At 37.1% G+C, this 15,527-nt stretch overlaps 1 protein-coding gene and 1 pseudogene across 1 annotated transcript in view; both read left to right on the top strand.

Moving 5' to 3' along the window:
• BCAS3 (BCAS3 microtubule associated cell migration factor) overlaps positions 1-15,527 on the top strand; it is a 512,946-nt gene that overhangs the window by 322,670 nt on the left and 174,749 nt on the right.
• Positions 94-2,182, top strand: LOC120621122 (60S ribosomal protein L36a-like; annotated as a pseudogene).

Here is a 15,527-nt window from a genome sequence, read left to right as displayed (position 1 = left end):
CTGGATGAAAGTGTTTCAGGAAAAATCATAAAAGAATCTATGGTAGCTCAGAGAGGTTAAACTCAACAGTTGTTTTCTTTGAAGTCCCTGGCCATGAGGTTAATTGCCAAAACTGCTTGTGGAAAAGGTGGTAACAATTTAACAAGACTGTACAACTGCAGAGACTTAGATGAATATCAGGTGTTTGCAGATGTTTTTTCCTAACAGGAAAGGGGGTGGGGAGGAGAAGAGGAACAGAATGAGAAACAGGGAAGAGAGAGGCCTGAATAAAGTCCCAACTAAACAGCCAATAATTCTTTGTTTGCTTAGCCAATCATCCTGTAATTGGCCAGGAGGTTAATAGGAGTCTATTGATTGGTCAGGAGGAGTGCTTACTGTGGCTATTTTTACAGTATGCTCCCTGACAGAAGGCTGCAATTACTGGAGCTCTCATTCCCACTCTTTAGGGCCATTGCTGCCCTGATTTATGAAACCTGATCAGGTTGCCGTTGGCAATTTATGTTTTAAGTGTTGCCTTCTGGGTCTTTGCTGCTTATGGGTCGGTGTGCTATTTCTCATCATTTATTGTGGTCATTTGAATAAGTAAGCTTATTTATGGCTTATTGAAGTAGGAATACATTAAAAATAATAACCACCACCCACGTGGACTGAAAAGTGGGAACAACCATACAAGATGTGTGATAGAGCCCTACCTTCTCTAGAAGCAGAGATTCTGCTACCAGCATAGAGTTTATAATAGATCAAGAAATAAAATAATCTAGTCCTTTCTTCATCTGCCTTCAACAGACATGTTTCTTAACTCTCCTCATCAATTTGCACTTACCGATATTGATTACACTTGGATTTCTTTTGTGTAACTTCTAATCATCAGACGTGGTCACCGATATTTTAGACTTAAGGAATCTGAGGCCACGTTGAAATGTCTTTGACCGTCCAGACTACTTCAGTAGCCTGTGACAGGGCTCTTCTGTCTTAACCCATCCTCACCTGGTCCTGACCTTAGCTTTATTAATAAGGCACTTACCTCAACATTTCATTTCTCAACTTGTTAAACTTGACTGTAAATCCTTCCATTACTCAAAATCTTGGTTTTCCACCTTTGCTCAAGCCTTCTTTGTAGTTTAGAGTTCCCTGGGTGCCCAGTTGAAGGGGAGTAAATCTCTACTGATGATAAGGGCTTTGAGCCACAGATTTCTGGGTAGCCACATCTAGACAACTGGATCTCACCTGTACCCTCAACTTGTCACTTAAAGCCATGGTGGCCACAACTTCTACTGCAACTGTCACTACTTCCTCCTGTTTCTCCTACTTTTTAAATTTTACTACTACTGCTGTTAAAAAAAAAAAAAAAGTATATTAAGTACTTTTGCATGTCCTCTCATTGCTTCTAAAGAGCTCCATCATTGAGCATCCGTATTTTGAATGACTGCTCTATTCCAGGCACTCTTGCGAGTGCTGCGGTGATGACAGTAGACCACAGCCGTCCCTGACGATCATGCTCCCGAAAACGTGGTGAATGTTCTTAAGACCCACTGAACTTTCTGGAAGAAGCGTGAAAAACACCAGTCCCACAATGCGACAGTACAAGAAAGGCTAGGATCTTATGTATACACACAGAAAGTGACATTATGACAAGAAGCAGAGTGGCTGTGGTGGGTAAACTAAGTCGATTTTTGGAAAAAGGCTAAATCTACAAAGAAGGTGGTGCTGAGGTTTGAAAACTTTGAGCCCAACCGCAGATCTCAGAGAATGTTGGCTAGTAAGAGATGCAAGCATTTTGAACTGGGAAGAGATGAGAGAAAGGGCCAAGTGATCCAGTTCTAAGCTACCTGTTTCATTTTATTATAAAGAGTGTAAAATTTTAAGGTTTTACTTTTCTAAAAACCCAACTATCCCAATTTTGCAGATTTCTGGTCATTTTCCTTTTGGAGAGAAAGGTACCCTCTAGTTTGGTGGGTATACCTCCCTCTACAAAACAGTGAAACATATGATTGGCCCACCTGAGGCAAAGGATCTACAAACAGCCTCCCAGAGATTGTTTTTTTGTTTGTTTGTTTTTTGTTTTTCTGTAAGGAAACCACTTACTATGAAACTGTTGTTATTTGTGCTATCTGGACATGGCAGGAGATAATGCCTTTCCTTCTTCTGTTAAAATTTTTCTTCTGTCATCCTATTCTAACAATTTTTCTCATCCTCCTGAGCTCCCTATAGCTCAAAAGAACTTTGATGGTTTTCTCCCCTCTCTGTTAATTGTACACGGAACTCTCTCTCTCTTGCTGTTGCTTCTGCAAATAAGAGTGTCCTTTATCTGCCCACCGCCCTTATTACCTCACTTTAGAAGTTCAGTCTGATTGTGATTCCATCTTTTATAAGAGTCTTTCAATTATTCTGACTAACTTCTCGTTACCATGTCACCATGTAGGAGAGTGTTAACCTGACCCGTCTCTCAGCGTGCCAATTATGGTTCAAGTAAAGCAAAATGTTAGTAGCTAAATCTCCTAGGAAGGTCGTCTGCCACCAGTTCCACTGGACTTTGAGACTGTCATTCACTTTTGCCTTTCTCCCTGGTTTGGATCTAGGCAAGACTACCCTTCTTCTCTGTTTTCTTGCTGTGTGATTGTTTCTATTATGAATATCACAGAGAAAGAGATGAGTGTGTGCTTAAAAGATCTAGCCTCACCTTTTTGCCCCCCAGTGTAATGTGGCATTTCTGATTTACCTAATTTGAAATTCCTAAGAGAAAGTAGCTTGGTACTTCAAGATAGACTGACATGTTCTTCATCCTTTGCTTTTACCATCACCCCAAAATCTCAGAACCCCAGAGAAAGGTCCTTGAAATGTATTCTCTCCACCATTGCATGCCTTCAGAATCCTTTGACAGGCTGGGTTGATTCGTCGAGGCGGTTTCAGTTTGTTTGATTGGAACCGGTTTGGGCAACAGGAGTTGGACGGTGATGAAGTGACAGCGGATCAAAGGTCTCTAGGTTTAGTATCCTTTCACCTGTTGATAAAGGGGTGTGAAAAAGAGATAAACAAACAACAATCCATTCTTTTAGAGAAGGGAGGTAAGGGAGCTGAGTAAATGGCATGGGTGTTCGACCTCTGGGATTATTTTGTTGCTTTGAAGGACCTCTCTTTAGATATTTGTCCACACTACCTTCCACTCAGTTTTGTTTGTTTTTCTCCTTTGTTTTTGTTTGTTTCAGACAGCCATTCCAACTGTTGGATGACCATATAAAAGGAGGAGAAGGAAGTGAGAGAAGGAAGGAAGGAAGGAAGGAAGGAAAGGAAGGAAGGAAGGAAGGAAGGAAGGAAGGAAGGAAGGAAGGAAGGAAGGAAAGAAGGAAAGAAGGCTCATGTAATGAAGTAGAGATTGTGAACTGAGAGTTGGAGCAAATGTAGTATTGGAGTATTTTTAAAACTTCGGGTACTGACTCAGCCATGACACATTCACCTTTTTGGGAGAACTCAGGGAGATTTTTTGGGTAAAAGTCTGTGATTTTGTTTTCATAGTTTAAGAACAAAACTGCAACCACTGACTTTCACATTCTTGAGAAACTAAAATATGACTTGGGTTAATCACTAGAATATTATTTAATGTGTTTAATGTAAAAAGGAGTAAAATTTATTGTGAATGAAGTACTGGCACTAAATATAATTTTTATTTGAAGTATTCTTTTGATTGAATACAACTTTTTGTTTTGTTTTGTTTTTGGCTTGTGAAAGACAAAATAAATCATTTCAGAAATGTGTTCCTCTCTGCACTTTGCCTTGAAATTGAATATGGCAAAGTGACAAATAAACACTAGGGAGAATTTTTAATGAGACATTTCAGGCATCGCGGAAGGTTTGTACATGGTTCACTTGTGTGAGATGACCTAAACAAACTCATTTTACTATACAATAAAAAAGTGTAAGAAGCTTACATAGGATAAAAATGGTTCTTCATCCTAGAGCATGTATTAAAGAAACTTTGACAGTAAAAAATTAATGAACATACAGTTTTGTATGAATTTTGGTGAAAGTTATCAGAAACAAATAGTAATGGGCCTACTAAATTGATATATTTATAGGAAACTTGAATTGGGGCAATAATTTTGTCCTGAGGCGTTGGTGGCATCATCAAGTATTTGTGCTTTATTCCTAGATGTATTGCTTTATCAACAGAGGTGAACATTTGTATTCAGAAATGGAAAATTCACACTTAAATCTTGTTTTTGTCTATTTAATCAAGCTCAAATTACACGTTAAGAGTGTTGGCCAAAAAACAAACAAACAAACAAAAAACGCTACAGAAAAAGTGTAATATTTAACTTGAATCTTAATTTAAATTTGCCACCCAAGGCTTAGTTTTTACATCTGTCTGGAGGCAAACACCTCTGGTATTTGTCAATAAGCAAAAGAAAAATATTGGCTTTCAGATAACAGGCATTTGGTGAGCTGGCGACAGTCGTGCAAGCGAGAATGTTCAAATGATTTCAGCTCTTTCTAGCTTCATTATGTCAGGCTGGCAGATCACATATGGCATTATGGAAATCAGCAAATGAAAACCATATTGATCAGCGTTGAGAACAAATGTAAAAAAGGTGGTCTTGAGGAGGAGCCCAGGAGAAGAATGCTTTCCTGGTCAACCTGATAGGCCCTTGTTAAGGCCTTTTAATCATTTATTAACGTAACCCTCCTTCTTCCCTTTCCACTCAGATTACCTCAGCCACAGAGCATCCTGCTCCATTTATCTTTTAATGTTTCCTTTATTTAATTTATTTTTAAGCTCTAAGTTATACTCTGATTTCAGAATTGAGTTTTACTTTTCATGGGATTGTTTTAAGTGACTTAAATGACTTTTCCCAACAAGCTCACCAGGCATTCGAAGGAAGAAAAGCATTTGCTGAGGTTCACCTATCAGCAAATAATTTACTTGGTATGCATCACAACCAAAAGCAGAGAGACAGAGACAGTCAGCCAGACGCGTTTAAAAAAAAAAAAAAAAGCAAAATCTGAGTTGTTCCTAAACTTAATTCTCTGGTTAAGGTTTGGGTCAGTGTTTCAATTTTCAGGTCTTTTTTTCAGGGTTTGGAATTTAGCCTGGTAAAATTACTTCAGGTCTAAAACCGGAATCTCGGGCACCTTTCTTTCTCCTCTTCCTTCTATGACTTCAGCAGAAAGCTGGAGTTTTCTTTTATATTGTGACTTTAGAAGGAAAATTAGAGTAATGTTCATTTTCCCTAAGTGAGATAGAGACACGGAAGTCTGTGGTTTGTGGAGGATTCTGTTGTCCTTGAATGTTCTCACCTGAAATGCATCTCGGCTTTTTGTAGGTTTCCTGCCCTTCCTAAATCACATTCAAAACATAGGTTTGAACAGGCTTGCTTCTCTCCCCGCCTCTTCCCTTCCAGCTTTTGCCTCCCCTTACACTGTTATGTCCAGGTTCATTTGGTAAGAAATTTCAAAGCTGTTTTTTCATACGGAACTGTGTCCTTTTGTAGTTGATAAGTAACCTGTGGATGTGATTCTTTGGAATATTAATTATTATATAACAATAATTGTTTCTACTCTGATTAGGGCATAAATCCCTCTAGAAAGAGATTCACACAAATAAAAGAAACCTGAAATATAAGTTAATGCCCTGAAACAGGCATAGAAACCATCTCTATGATGGACTCTCTTGTGAATTATTTAGCTAATTGACAAAACTGAGTATTTGCTATTTTTCTGCATTTGAAAACACCTTTAAAAAAAAACCCCTTTAACATTTAACAACTGAGGTATCACTTTCCTATAAATTTAACATTGAATTCTGAAATAGATGTTCATAAAAAGCAAAAAATGTGGTTAACCTCCAAGTACTGTGGGTGATCAAATCATTGAACTTTCTTTTTGTTCTGGACTCCTTGTCTGTGGCCGTTTGGGCCTGATTATTTTAATCTTTGCTTTCCTGTGTTTCCTTTTCTTTCCTGTGCATGTGGAGGGACTATTTCTGATTGGTTTGGATATCAAAAGATGTACAATGTGTAGATGTACAATTTCTGATTGGTTTGGATATCAAAAGATGTACAATGTACTAGAATCAGGAATTTTATTTTGGTTTCCCTTAGGACTGCAAAGATACATTCAATAATGTGTGTGGGAAAAAAAAAATCCATGTATAAAATCTATGTTGTCTTTTCTTCTTCTTGCATTCTCATTGATTTCTAAGTGTTTTTCCTCATAGACTCACATTTCTACCCCACTTTTCTTTCTGGGCTCTACATCAAACGGTGTAGGAATTACAGCAGGAGTGCTATCTGGGCAAGACTTACTCTCCTTGTTTCTTGCAGAAGAGCAGAACATTAAACAGTGAGTGGACTGTACAGAAACGCTCTCCCTCTCCTGCTCTTTTTTTTTTCCCTCTCTCTCTCTCCCTCCTTTTTCCACTCTTCCCTCTCCTCTTCCTCTCTCTTTCTCTCTCTCTCCCCATTCCCAATGGGAGTGTTGTTTATAGAGCATTATAATTTATAACTGAAGAGAGTGGATTTAATTTCAGTGGAGAGGCTCGCCAGCAGGGCGCCAGCCTGCAATCATATGAATCAGCAAGCTGCAAACTCTATTGAATGGAAAGTATTATCGCTGGCCACAAACGGACACTGTTTCTCCTAAACAACTCCCTTGGTGCAGGAAGACCTTGTCTTCATTCATCTCTTTTACATATCTACTTCTGTTTTAATTTTACCATTTCCTAAAAGCGTTTTCTCTTTAGATTGCAACTTTTCTCTAACTACCTTATTTCCTGACCCAGCGTTGGAAACTGCTATTGTATATATCTGGCTGATTTGATATTTCTTCTTTCTCCATCCTTACTATGTATGACTTTAGTTTTTCCTTCTCTTCTCCTTCCTGCATACAAGTCTTTTTATTTATTTTTTTTTAATGGGGGCTGTTAAACATGCAAACAAGACTGTGATGAACCATTAGCATTAATATTGTAAAATGCTAGTCAGTTTGAATCACCTAAAGTTTTATTTAATCATGGATGTTTTCTTTATGCTCTGATATTTTTTCCTACATTCATGGAAAGATTTATTCTCTTGTCCTTCATACTTCTGGGAGATGATTTCTTATTCTTTACACGACCCATCAAATCTCTTGTAACGTTAATACCTGTACCTTTATGCCAAGTTTTTCAGTCATTTTTTTAGAAAGAGTCCTAGAATATGTGCATGACATTTTGTGGTTGGTATTTGTTTTAATCCAACATCGGCCGCTTTCATGTAGTTAAGATAAATCTCAGAGTCATTTTAAAAACCAAGTTAGACCCACAAGGCTGGTACCTTTTTCACACATATTTTCCTGAATTCATGCAGCTGTTATAAATGTTGGCAATTTTGGTATTGAATCTTTAACTGAGATTAGACAGATTGTATTAATATTGCATCAACTATCATATCAGGCTATCTTCTCCCAGACTCGAATAATTTCAACACTCATATCTTAACAATGAAATTCGAGTCGCAGGAATAGCTGGTTGACTGATACTGATATTTGCTTAAAAGGAGAAAGGGATAGCACATGAAGCAGTAAGGAAGCTCCAGTAAAGGAATTCTGTTTAGACATCCGTGGAAAAGCCAGACTAGGCTGACTACATTTGTTTACAGTAGAGGTCTTATATATTTAAAAAATACTAACAGATACGAAAGTTAACAAATAACCAAAGTTAACAAATAACCAAAATGCTAAAAGCTCAGAAATTTGATATGAAATTCACATGTTTTATTGTCAGAAATGTTTTTATTTTCTTGTAGATATAAAGGGAAGTTATTTATATATCAGCTTGCATAGTTTCCTGACACAATTTAAGATCAACAAATCAAAATATATGTAACCATAATTTTTCTCATTTAAAGCACAAACTTATGAATCCATATGTATTCATAAATTTTCTCCTTTAAAGCCTGAGAATAGAGTTATAGTCTTCACTGTCTCAGCTTGGAATTTCTTTTGCCTTTGATTACTCAATGAGAATTACACATAGGAACAGAAAATCAATACGTTTACTTCTGCTTATTTTCAAAATTGAATATTGCTGTGGTTTAATATCGGAGAATGTATACCTAGTGTCAGCCTTAGAGAGGTTTCGCTTGGTTTAGTATTAAATTCCTGGTGGTGGTAGTTGTTACCTCTAACAACAATTAACTATCAACAGAAGTAAAATTTCTTATCACTGTTTTTATTCCAAGAAGTAGTATGTGAAATGAGGAAGGAGAGATGGTGAGGTGATTGCAGGTGAATGTATTTCTAAACCCTTTTAGTCCTGACTTACAACCAGTTGATAAGCCTGACTTATGATGTGTAGATTTTATTGAATTAAGATTAGAAAAAGTATAGGCAGCTCTGTAATGAATATCTTTATACAGAAATCTTGTGCATTTTTTAACTTCCTTGAGGAGGACGGAGAACTATAGTGGAGCGCAAATGTTTGAGTAAGGTCGAAACGACTCAGAAATGGTGAAAAGGCCCTTGGCTTCATCCGTTTCTTTTCAGAGGCGGGCAGGGAGAGGGCCTTTGTCTTTTCACTCGAGTCCTGTGGGCTTAGTTATTGTGTTTTGTTTGGTGTGTGTGTGTGTGTGTGTGTGTTTTTTGTTTGTTTGTTTTTCTTTTTTTTACCTAAAAGATGTCCCCCTTTCTACCTGTAATGTAATATAAGGCTCATTCTGGTCAATTCCTATTTTTTAAAAAAAATTCTACCATAAGAACTCTCAAAACCCAAGCTAGAACAGATAAATTCTGCTTGCCTGTATATTATAAGCAAAGGATTAGTACTCATCGTTGAATTAATTCCTTTGAAAATTTTCTGCAATTGAAGTAGAAGAAAAAATGTGGTAGCTATCTATGATTCAAATAAAAATATATATTGAAAATAGAATCTTCTATAAATACATTTGTCCAAAATCCTTATATGCTACTAGATTCAAAAATATAAATGAAGTGCAGAGAAGTACAGTTCACTAAAAAGTTGTTTTTTAAGGGTCTAAAACAGGGTTGTTGTTTTTAGTTTAGTTTTTTTTTTGCACAGTTCTCACACATTAGAGTGACCTGACTTCTTAACAAGTTATCTGATTCCTTAATCAGAAAAACTTTGTAAAAGAGTGGAGTTTTAAAATATTACTAGATGACCTTGTAGAAGTCCCTACCCTGGTCATATAGAGAATATATTGCATTTACATAATGGCTGTTGGCTTCCTTGACTGTTCATATCTAGAGTTTCCGAGTGTTGCTTTAATAAAACGTATTCGGGCATCGAGGCCGACAGCTATGTTTCCCCTCCCTGTAACTCTGCTTCTGGACCGTGTGCTTGGCCGACTTAGCAAAGCTTAGAAGTCAGCTGCATCTGTGTGAGCCAGCTCTGCTTTGACTGGGAGCGGTTGAGTACACCATTTGTTTTCTTTTCTAAATATCACAAAAGTTTTATTTTCCATTGACTAGAGGTGTTTTTTTTTTTTTTTTAAATTACTTTGGGCTAAATGTTTACCAATTTTTCTAACGTTTATACTTCCAAAATATAAAAAAAAGGTCATGGCCTTATTACTGATTGTAGTGGATAACGCTGTGGCCGCTGTAGTTAAAACTGTGACCTTGGTGGGGGATGGGGAAAGGCCCTACCGGTGGCTGCTTTCCTCACTTTCTGGAGCTTTGATGTGTTCCTGCAACTGATATAAATGCAGGGGGGTTCAGGGAGAGGCAGCTGGCTGGCAGCGACAGATTAAAATATTTCTGACCCACAAAAGTAACCAAATGCCCATATTTCTTCATTTAACATAATTAATACCTTGTATTTCCACTGACTTTGATAAAGTGGCCTTCTTCCTCCCACCCCATCCCCCTTCCCTCTGTCAACTTTGGGAAGACTGCAAGAGATCTATAGTTAAAATACTCTACAGATGATGAAGGATAACATGTCTCAAAAAAGCTAACATCAAAAGTCTCAATTAGGTTGCTGCCTAGCAGGAAGCTTATAACCACATTAAAATTTCATTTTTAGTATACTGTATTTCAGCAGCAAGAGTTGCAATCTAAAAGCAAAATGAAACATTTTGGTTTGGCTGTCAAATAAATCCACATTTTGTTATAAATGTGTAAATTACAGGAAATATATGAAAAGTGTTAAATATTTCTTATCAAATATTGTTAAAGAGGAATTTGGTACTTTGGAATTTAGAAAAAGCCTGGGATGGATTTTTGTCATGTTACAAGGTCTACTTGTTGCATTTAATTTGAAGCAGTTGTCCTTATTTCATTATCACAGAGCACAATGGTTTTTAATTTATTCTTTAAATGACAGAGATAGTGGCACCAAATATGCCTTTAGGTTTAGGCCATATTTGATTGATCATGTGATTATGTCGGTGCCTTTTTTCTCTCCTTTTGCACCTCAGTGTATACATTTCTGCGTGAAAAGACAGACGATGTCTTTATTTTAAACAATCTAATGGTTGAGCAAGCCATCTGGAAAGGCGATGTCAGCTGAGGGCAAGGATGGCTGCTGGCGAGGGTGGTCGTCCGCCGCTTCCCCCCAACACACACACCAGCCTCCGCAAATCCAGTTTCATGGTGCCTGAGTTGCCGTCTGGTTGTTTGAACTCATTCTCCTTAGCTGATATTTAACTAGTAGCTTGTTCTGTAAAAGTATCAGTACTGCCTTCTCCGGCCTTTGCAAACATGATTGCCGGACAAAGATGAGCAGCACTGATCTGCTATGATGGACAGAATTCAATTATATTACTCTCTCAGAGGGGTAAAAGGCACACATTTAATGCCATAACTAAATTGGATTCCTTCTACTAAGAAATCCTAAATTTGTGTTTAATAGCCAGATAAATGTAGAGCTGATTTACGTTTCCAGGCTGATTGTAGATTTGGTTGATAGGATATAAAGTTTGGTCTGTACGTGGATGGTTTTACTACCCCAAACGATGTGTATATATACTGGTTATGCACTATTGTTTTCTTCCGTAAAAATTGAAGCTCTCTTATTGGAAGATATGCTGGGTAAGTAAACAGATAGTTACTGCAATGGGTGTGGAGCCACCACCGGTCTTAACCGAGTGTGTATGGGGCAGCCCCATGAAGATTCTGCTTCTCCGGGATGAGGGTAGAGAGAATCATTTCACAAGGAAGGGCTTATGATAGAATTGCTGCTGACAGCTGGGTTTCTTTTTATTCCCCACAAATAGATGTTTCCTTTGCCTCCACAGAAAGGGGATTTTCTCACGTTGTATGGCTACAGAGAAAGGATGGATGCACACAGCATGTTATTTTATTTGGGGATGTTCTGATAGAATTCTTAACTACCTGTTCCACGCTGCATGCAGTCTGCTTGCTGTATGGCAGCAAGACTAAGATGATCCCAGTAATAAATCTTGTTGGTATGGTTCACTGATTTTTTTGGACTCTGCATTCGTTTTAGCAGACTTCTCTGATAGCTTTTTGCAGTTTTCAGCTTTTTGTTGTTAAAAACAAAAATAATAAGTAAACCAGTTCAGAGATATATTTCTCTCTCTGAAATAGATTCCACATCATAGCGCCCTCCTTGGCGAGGAGTTGTCTCTCTAGCCAAGGCTGGAACCTGAGGAACCAGTCCTGATGGAATATGAGAAAGAACAGGGTATTATTTACATTCTTAATGGTCCTGCCCTTTCTCATGATTTGAGAGATTCAAGAGGACCAACACAGTGTTAGAACTTATTCTTTAAATAATTATATATATGTGAATATATAGATTTCTTGTTCAAATTTTATACGTAGTTCTTGTTGTTTACTCTTACTTTGTGAAAGATCAGGGCCACATTCTACTCACATTTCATTCAACAAATTTGATTGAACACCTGTTGTGCAATGTAATAATGAAGACCTAGAATGTATTTATCCGAGTAGATGTTGTTCCCGTTATGTGAAACACTGCAGCACACACAAGATAAATATTACTGAATAAGACATCAGCTATTCACAACTAACAGGAGATGGGAAGGTTTCTTTTCTGCTAACATTTGACCACAATATTTTAGGTTTGAAGGAATAGCTACAATATGTTATTCCATTGTAGAATTGCCCAGATTCTTTTCAGTTTCATTCCAGAGTCCTTCCTGGAATATAGGTCAATAAGTGGTAATATTCTATTAGGAGTCAAAGAAACAAACAAAAATAATGCAAAGAAACTGAGAACTTAATTGAGGTGACTGTATTGTTAGGCACGGAAATCAGAGGTTAAGGATGTGACTTTTTATTTTTGGAGACATCAGTATTGGTAAATTTATAAAATCCTTAATAGAAGACAATAAAAGTACCATGGAAACATGTGTATAGTGATTCCAGAACAGTGGCACGATTCTGAAATGTCTTTCCAATTATGTTTAATACAGTTTTTGTATTAAGTGTGCTTCATTATTTTCCATTTCCTTATATATTAGTATCAACATATGATAGATACGATACCTCTCCATGAATAAGAATGTTCCGTTAACCCCATGTTATGTCTTGTTTGGACCACTTTCATGGTCTGTTTTGAGATTGCTGAACCACATAAACCTTACCATGGGCATTCACATTGAAAAGTGGTGGTCCACAGAGCCGACTGTCCAAGAAGCCGAGTGCCCCGGAGAATGCATGCCATGACGGTTTCCACCCATTAGATTCTTACTCCTTTTGATGCCCTTTCCTCTCCTTAGTGTCTTCAGTTATCTGACAGGTTTCAAAGGAAGCCCTGTTAAGGCCCAGACTATTTTAATTAGAGACTTTTCTCCCAGAGGAAGCCCTGAGAGCCAAAGGAATTAGAAGAAAAGCACCAAAGGAATTAGAACAGACTCACCTAAGAACTCAGATGCTCTCCAGAAATAACCCTTACTGACCATCATTGTTTAGTTTGGCCACACCTACTTCAATAGTGTCATGCATTCTGGAGGCATTTATCTGATTAGAAAATATTAATTTATAGAGAACTCTTCATTTGCCTTGACAATTAATCCTTGACAGACCTCAGGCAGTAATTTTATATTCTATAGAAAAGTACACTGAGGCTTAGAAATGTTAATTTCAGCTTTAGTGACTAAGTGTTAGAGCTGGGAGTCAAACTGAGGTTCCGTAAATCCAAATACTGTCTTTCCACCATGTGAAGCTGCCTCGTTCTTTGTGATGGTAATGATCATAGCTAACAAACTGAGTCTCTTGATAAGTTCTCTCCCATTATTGCTAATTTAGGAGCCTCCCCCACTCAGTTCCTTTGTATCCTTGCAAAACAAAACACCTTTTCCTGGAGTTCCTTTTGGCAGGTTATCAACAAGCGAAAGCCTTAGATTCCTTCAAAACATATTTTTGGCCTGTAGTAGCTTATATAACTGATAGCTTCATCAGTCTTCTCTCTCATTTACTTCTAGTTAAAAGGCAGTTTGCGATAGGGCCTCAAAATGCTGGGTTACAGTCCTATGAGCATTTTCTTATTTTGTGAAATACGTGGATATTATTGAATCCTTCCTGTGTTCTTAGCAGTATGGGCGATGAGAAACTTTGTTCCTTTCTCAATTCAAGGAGCTTTAGTTGAGAAAGATGAAGCATAAATGCCTTGGAAGTACTTAAAAGATGAAGAAGTACCACAGGGCATTATATGATCAATTGGAAAATTAATGGTACAGATAGTAAATGCCTTGCATTCGGGAAAGGAAAAATTGTAACATTGATAGAGTCCCTATCTAGTCCTAGCACCTTAAGAGAAGGTAAAACTCAGCAAAATTAATACAGGCTTAAATTTACACAGCAAGATATTGCCATGTCTAGAATTCAAATTCAGGTCTTTTCACTGCCAGTCTTTTGCCTGAACTACACTCTCAACCTGACCTGGAATCACTAAGATTTGAAGAGAGAAGTGAAATACCTTCAGTATTTTTAAGCTTTTCTATGTAACGTATATTCTCTGGAAGATCTTGATGACTCTACAACACCAATTCCATATCTGTGTACACCTCTCACGTGGAGCTGACTTGGCCCTTGAGCCTTTTCTGTTTCTCCCTTCTCCTACATTTTGTATTTAGCATTTAATCACCACACTAAAAAACGGTTTGACATCACTTTGTGTTAAAAACAAAACAGAATAAAAAGCAAACAAAATTTATTTTGAACAGTGACTTTCAATCATTAATGCCTGCATAGAGATTAGGTCATAATTTTCTCACCTTATTTAAATGTTTATCCCTAATTTTTCTCCTGCCAACGTCTAGAATTCCAAAGTGTCTTTCCTCAGTAATTTAATTAGGCCACAAGTTTGAGGCTTAATGATGGATCAAAAAATGTATGATATGCTTGGAAGATCAAGACAGCAAATTGATTACTGTTGTAGCAAAGGCTGGCAAATGTGGGAGAGGGAGCAGGTACTGCCCTGTGCTGCGGGATCTGAGTCAGTGATCAAGGTCAGCCTCAGTTCATTAACTTCTTCTGAGGGCTTATAGTTATTGTAACTATAACTTCTCATACCTTATATTCTAATTATAATATAGTATGGTTTGGGAATGACTTTTGTTCACTTCAGTTAATGTCCTAGAGTAATATAGGATGTGGAAAGATTTATAGTAGCATAAGTTGATTTCTGGTTATTTTGCCTTGTCTGCTAGTGCCCACAAATGGAAAATCTCACCCCCCAAGATACATGTGGATACAGAAGTTCCCATCCATGGGCATATTTGCTGGGGCGGTGGTGTGTTTGGGGGTGCCATGTAATCATCTAAAAACAGCATCTGTTTTAAAGAGCAATACATAGGGATTTTCATTGTGCTCTCAGCTAACACACTGTTAAAAATTGGACTGTATTTCATGGTAATTTTTAAGCTCTCACAATCAAGAACTTTGTTTTTTCAACAATTCTAATACCCATTTCATTTGTATGTTTAGACAGTACCATACATTGTTTCGACCATAAATTGCTAATAAGTCTACTTTTAGATGACTTTTAAAGTATTTTGCTTGAAGCAAGATGATAAATAACTTTAAACTTAACAATTTTTATGAAAATCTAGAATGAAGATAACATATGTCTAGTCTTTTGTACAGAAGTATAACAACTTAGTTTGGAGTTTAGCGCATTGATAACCTAACTGTGCTATGACACAGCATTCTTTTTATTTAAGGATTCCTCAGTGTACTTTAGAATCTCTCAACACCAACCTTTATAAATTAACACAAAATCAGAAAAGCCAATATATTTTTTCATTTGTTGTACAGATCTTAAAGACTTTTTTTGAGAAGCAGACAGTTCTGTTTGTGATAAGATAATGAATTGGAGTTTTTTTTAAGCTGAGGATATTTGTCGATATTGGAAATTTTTTTACTAATCTCATTTAAAATAGATTTTGTTTCTTTCACTTTCTGTAAGTTAATTTTAACAAAGGTAAAGTCATTAACATTCATTTTCTAGGCATTAATTGGGTACTTCATAGAGTTTTGCAAGACCTTCGATGAATGCAGGTACCAGACTTACTCTTCCACCTGAAACAAATGAACTGGACAATTAT

Source organism: Pteropus medius, unplaced genomic scaffold, assembly GCF_902729225.1.
Source record: "Pteropus medius unplaced genomic scaffold, Ma_sr-lr_union100, whole genome shotgun sequence".
Classification (NCBI taxonomy): domain Eukaryota; kingdom Metazoa; phylum Chordata; class Mammalia; order Chiroptera; family Pteropodidae; genus Pteropus; species Pteropus medius.
The sequence above is the reverse complement of the archived record's forward strand: the minus strand, read 5'-3'. Positions and strand labels throughout refer to the sequence as shown.